Source organism: Schistocerca gregaria, unplaced genomic scaffold (genome assembly GCF_023897955.1).
Source record: "Schistocerca gregaria isolate iqSchGreg1 unplaced genomic scaffold, iqSchGreg1.2 ptg000156l, whole genome shotgun sequence".
Lineage (NCBI taxonomy): Eukaryota > Metazoa > Arthropoda > Insecta > Orthoptera > Acrididae > Schistocerca > Schistocerca gregaria.
In genome coordinates, this window is record NW_026061720.1 from 3,538,132 (window position 1) to 3,544,149 (window position 6,018).

Sequence of the window (6,018 nt, forward strand, 5' to 3'; positions counted from 1 at the left end):
CAGTGGGATTTACGTGAACTCGGCGCAAGGCAGATCTTTCCGACGTAGGCTTGAGAATCTTATGGGAACATTTGTACTGTTTCTAAGTTAAGTGTAGGTGTGCGAGGTGGGTGCTTCCTGCGCACGAATAAAAGAACGCTTGCCAATTGTGGATGCTAATCGTTCGCTTGTATCTGTCAAGACACCTCTGCTGGTTGGGAATTATTCCTCTTGCATGGCAAGGTGCGCATGTAGGAGTGTTAAAAATTCTGGAGGCGCTGGGTATCGATCCCAGTACCTCTCGCACATTAAGCGAGCGCTCTACCAGCTGAGCTACGCCCACCCGCCCGTTGACTAATAGTGCTACATACAGCCTCATCAACGTCACAGACCCTTACACTCCCATTATTCCGCAGACAAACACTACTCTCTATGTATCAGTGAGGGTGTCTTTCAGGTTTCGTGCATTCTGTATCGAATCGTAGTTGGCCACATTAAGAGTGGCACGCATAACGTCGAAAGTAGAATTCGGACACCGCTCTGAGTAAGACGAACGTGTTGTCCACTCTCTAGGCTTCAATGACGTTAAGCCGTGATACCTAGGACAGATCTGCACTCGATGACACCACGATAACAGCCGGTCACCACACTTACATCTTGCTCTCCTTATAACAGTATACATCATATCAGTCTGTGACGCTGGTTTTGCAACTTCTTGCGTCCCTTTATGTTCGCCGCGACCAACACTTACCATGCACTGACCACAAAACATGGAGGAGCCGGAGCTTGAACCCGAGACCTTTCACACGCTAAGCGAACGATCTGCCAACTGAGCTACGGCTGCACACACGACCAAGCCTGGCTATTCTCCATTCTTTGGGACTCTGATGTGCACGGACACGTTGGTTGGTTGGTTTGTAGCGGCGAAGGTACCAGAGTACAAAGGCGCGGACACGTTCATATACACAAGAGTTCCAAGTAGTTTCGATACTCTGGTATTACGAATGCAAATTCCGTCTGTTTTTCACGTCTTAAATGGAAAGGGCGGTCACAAATTGGTCCATTTCACTCCTTGTCGACAATCACACAGCACCTGAGGTAACAAGCACATCTCGAGCCCCATTGTGCTCTCCATTGTTCATGCCAACTCAGTGCCTCGCTCTTTGCTACTGTGTAAAACTCTTGTCATCCAACTGCAAAACACTGGGACACAACCAGTTTCCGCATCTCCATTGCACTGATCATACTGCGAAACGCTCCCCAAACTTGGCAATCACCCATGCAGCCGACTTTTCCGACTTTACACGACGCTCACGCTAGTGACAGCCTTACTTATAGTTCGACGTCGCGCCAAAGCGAATGAGCACATTTCGCCTACGGCTTAGGCCGCTCTCCTAGTGTGGCTGCTCTGTGCGCATGATCAGTGCGTATGATCAGTGCAATGGAGATGCGGAAACTGGTTGTGTCCCAGTGTTTTGCAGTTGGATGACAAGAGTTTTACACAGTAGCAAAGAGCGAGGCACTGAGTTGGCATGAACAATGGAGAGCACAATGGGGCTCGAGATGTGCTTGTTACCTCAGGTGCTGTGTGATTGTCGACAAGGAGTGAAATGGACCAATTTGTGACCGCCCTTTCCATTTAGGACGTGAAAAACTGACGGAATTTGCATTCGTAATACCAGAGTATCGAAACTACTTGGAACTCTTGTGTATATGAACGTGTCCGCGCCTTTGTACTCTGGTACCTTCGCCGCTACAAACCAACCAACCAACGTGTCCGTGCACATCAGAGTCCCAAAGAATGGAGAATAGCCAGGCTTGGTCGTGTGTGCAGCCGTAGCTCAGTTGGCAGATCGTTCGCTTAGCGTGTGAAAGGTCTCGGGTTCAAGCTCCGGCTGCCCCATGTTTTGTGGTCAGTGCATGGTAAGTGTTGGTCGCGGCGAACATAAAGGGACGCAAGAAGTTGCAAAACCAGCGTCACAGACTGATATGATGTATACTGTTATAAGGAGAGCAAGATGTAAGTGTGGTGACCGGCTGTTATCGTGGTGTCATCGAGTGCAGATCTGTCTTAGGTATCACGGCTTAACGTCATTGAAGCCTAGAGAGTGGACAACACGTTCGTCTTACTCAGAGCGGTGTCCGAATTCTACTTTCGACGTTATGCGTGCCACTCTTAATGTGGCCAACTACGATTCGATACAGAATGCACGAAACCTGAAAGACACCCTCACTGATACATAGAGAGTAGTGTTTGTCTGCGGAATAATGGGAGTGTAAGGGTCTGTGACCTTGATGTGGCTGTATGTAGCTCTATTAGTCAAGGGGGGGGGGTGGGCGTAGCTCAGATGGTAGAGCGCTCGCTTAGTGTGCGAGAGGTACTGGGATCGATACCCAGCGCCTCCAGAATTTTTAACACTCCTACATGCGCACCTTGCCATGCAAGAGGAATAATTCCCAACCAGCAGAGGTGTCTAGGCAGATACAAGCGAACGATTAGCATCCACAATTGGCAAGCGTTCTTTTATTCGTGCGCAGGAAGCACCCACCTCGCACACCTACACTTAACTTAGAAACAGTACAAATGTTCCCATAAGATTCTCAAGCCTACGTCGGAAAGATCTGCCTTGCGCCGAGTTCACGTAAATCCCACTGCACGTTCCCATTCTTTGCGTGCAGTCGGCTGCTACTGGTGTTGCTGGTTGTGACTGCTGATAACAGATGCCGTAGCAATCACTTCATGGAGTGAGTTGAATGTTTTGCGATAGTCTGTCTCTGACAAGCAAGCACAGGTGATATAGGTGCGAACACAGGAAGCTTGCAGCCCCTCGCTGCCTGCAGACACAGAGCAGCCACACTAGGAGAGCGGCCTAAGCCGTAGGCGAAATGTGCTCATTCGCTTTGGCGCGACGTCGAACTATAAGTAAGGCTGTCACTAGCGTGAGCGTCGTGTAAAGTCGGAAAAGTCGGCTGCATGGGTGATTGCCAAGTTTGGGGAGCGTTTCGCAGTATGATCAGTGCAATGGAGACGCGGAAACTGGTTGTGTCCCAGTGTTTTGCAGTTGGACGACAAGAGTTTTACACAGTAGCAAAGAGCGAGGCACTGAGTTGGCATGAACAATGGAGAGCACAATGGGGCTCGAGATGTGCTTGTTACCTCAGGTGCTGTGTGATTGTCGACAAGGAGTGAAATGGACCAATTTGTGACCGCCCTTTCCATTTAAGACGTGAAAAACAGACGGAATTTGCATTCGTAATACCAGAGTATCGAAACTACTTGGAACTCTTGTGTATATGAACGTGTCCGCGCCTTTATACTCTGGTACCTTCGCCGCTACAAACCAACCAACCAACGTGTCCGTGCACATCACAGTCCCAAAGAATGGAGAATAGCCAGGCTTGGTCGTGTGTGCAGCCGTAGCTCAGTTGGCAGATCGTTCGCTTAGCGTGTGAAAGGTCTCGGGTTCAAGCTCCAGCTGCTCCATGTTTGTGGTCAGTGCATGGTAAGTGTTGGTCGCGGCGAACATAAAGGGACGCAAGAAGTTGCAAAACCAGCGTCACAGACTGATATGATGTATACTGTTATAAGGAGAGCAAGATGTAAGTGTGGTGACCGGCTGTTATCGTGGTGTCATCGAGTGCAGATCTGTCTTAGGTATCACGGCTTAACGTCATTGAAGCCTAGAGGGTGGACAACACGTTCGTCTTACTCAGAGCGGTGTCCGAATTCTACTTTCGACGTTATGCGTGCCACTCTTAATGTGGCCAACTACGATTCGATACAGAATGCACGAAACCTGAAAGACACCCTCACTGATACATAGAGAGTAGTGTTTGTCTGCGGAATAATGGGAGTGTAAGGGTCTGTGACGTTGATGTGGCTGTATGTAGCTCTATTAGTCAACGGGGGGGTGGGCGTAGCTCAGATGGTAGAGCGCTCGCTTAGTGTGCGAGAGGTACTGGGATCGATACCCAGCGCCTCCAGAATTTTTAACACTCCTACATGCGCACCTTGCCATGCAAGAGGAATAATTCCCAACCAGCAGAGGTGTCTAGGCAGATACAAGCGAACGATTAGCATCCACAATTGGCAAGCGTTCTTTTATTCGTGCGCAGGAAGCACCCACCTCGCACACCTACACTTAACTTAGAAACAGTACAAATGTTCCCATAAGATTCTCAAGCCTACGTCGGAAAGATCTGCCTTGCGCCGAGTTCACGTAAATCCCACTGCACGTTCCCATTCTTTGCGTGCAGTCGGCTGCTACTGGTGTTGCTGGTTGTGACTGCTGATAACAGATGCCACACTAGATCGCGTGTTGAGTGAGTTGAATGTTTTGCGATAGTCTGTCTCTGACAAGCAAGCACAGGTGATATAGGTGCGAACACAGGAAGCTTGCAGCCCCTCGCTGCCTGCAGACACAGAGCAGCCACACTAGGAGAGCGGCCTAAGCCGTAGGCGAAATGTGCTCATTCGCTTTGGCGCGACGTCGAACTATAAGTAAGGCTGTCACTAGCGTGAGCGTCGTGTAAAGTCGGAAAAGTCGGCTGCATGGGTGATTGCCAAGTTTGGGGAGCGTTTCGCAGTATGATCAGTGCAATGGAGACGCGGAAACTGGTTGTGTCCCAGTGTTTTGCAGTTGGACGACAAGAGTTTTACACAGTAGCAAAGAGCGAGGCACTGAGTTGGCATGAACAATGGAGAGCACAATGGGGCTCGAGATGTGCTTGTTACCTCAGGTGCTGTGTGATTGTCGACAAGGAGTGAAATGGACCAATTTGTGACCGCCCTTTCCATTTAAGACGTGAAAAACTGACGGAATTTGCATTCGTAATACCAGAGTATCGAAACTACTTGGAACTCTTGTGTATATGAACGTGAGCGCGCCTTTGTACTCTGGTACCTTCGCCGCTACAAACCAACCAACCAACGTGTCCGTGCACATCAGAGTCCCAAAGAATGGAGAATAGCCAGGCTTGGTCGTGTGTGCAGCCGTAGCTCAGTTGGCAGATCGTTCGCTTAGCGTGTGAAAGGTCTCGGGTTCAAGCTCCAGCTGCTCCATGTTTGTGGTCAGTGCATGGTAAGTGTTGGTCGCGGAGAACATAAAGGGACGCAAGAAGTTGCAAAACCAGCGTCACAGACTGATATGATGTATACTGTTATAAGGAGAGCAAGATGTAAGTGTGGTGACCGGCTGTTATCGTGGTGTCATCGAGTGCAGATCTGTCATAGGTATCACGGCTTAACGTCATTGAAGCCTAGAGAGTGGACAACACGTTCGTCTTACTCAGAGCGGTGTCCGAATTCTACTTTCGACGTTATGCGTGCCACTCTTAATGTGGCCAACTACGATTCGATACAGAATGCACGAAACCTGAAAGACACCCTCACTGATACATAGAGAGTAGTGTTTGTCTGTGGAATAATGGGAGTGTAAGGGTCTGTGACGTTGATGTGGCTGTATGTAGCTCTATTAGTCAACGGGGGGGTGGGCGTAGCTCAGATGGTAGAGCGCTCGCTTAGTGTGCGAGAGGTACTGGTATCGATACCCAGCGCCTCCAGAATTTTTAACACTCCTACATGCGCACCTTGCCATGCAAGAGGAATAATTCCCAACCAGCAGAGGTGTCTAGGCAGATACAAGCGAACGATTAGCATCCACAATTGGCAAGCGTTCTTTTATTCGTGCGCAGGAAGCACCCACCTCGCACACCTACACTTAACTTAGAAACAGTACAAATGTTCGCATAAGATTCTCAAGCCTACGTCGGAAAGATCTGCCTTGCGCCGAGTTCACGTAAATCCCACTGCACGTTCCCATTCTTTGCGTGCAGTCGGCTGCTACTGGTGTTGCTGGTTGTGACTGCTGATAACAGATGCCGTAGCAATCACTTCATGGAGTGAGTCGAATGTTTTGCGATAGTCTGTCTCTGACAAGCAAGCACAGGTGATATAGGTGCGAACACAGGAAGCTTGCAGCCCCTCGCTGCCTGCAGACACAGAGCAGCCACACTACGAGAGCGGCCTAAGCCGTAGGC

At 49.6% G+C, this 6,018-nt stretch overlaps 1 non-coding gene across 1 annotated transcript; it reads right to left on the reverse strand.

The window, feature by feature from the left end:
- Positions 1–249: 249 nt before the first annotated feature.
- On the reverse strand, positions 250–323 carry Trnai-aau (transfer RNA isoleucine (anticodon AAU)). The gene has a single exon. It is a non-coding gene; the product is annotated as a tRNA-Ile (tRNA).
- Positions 324–6,018: the final 5,695 nt, after the last annotated feature.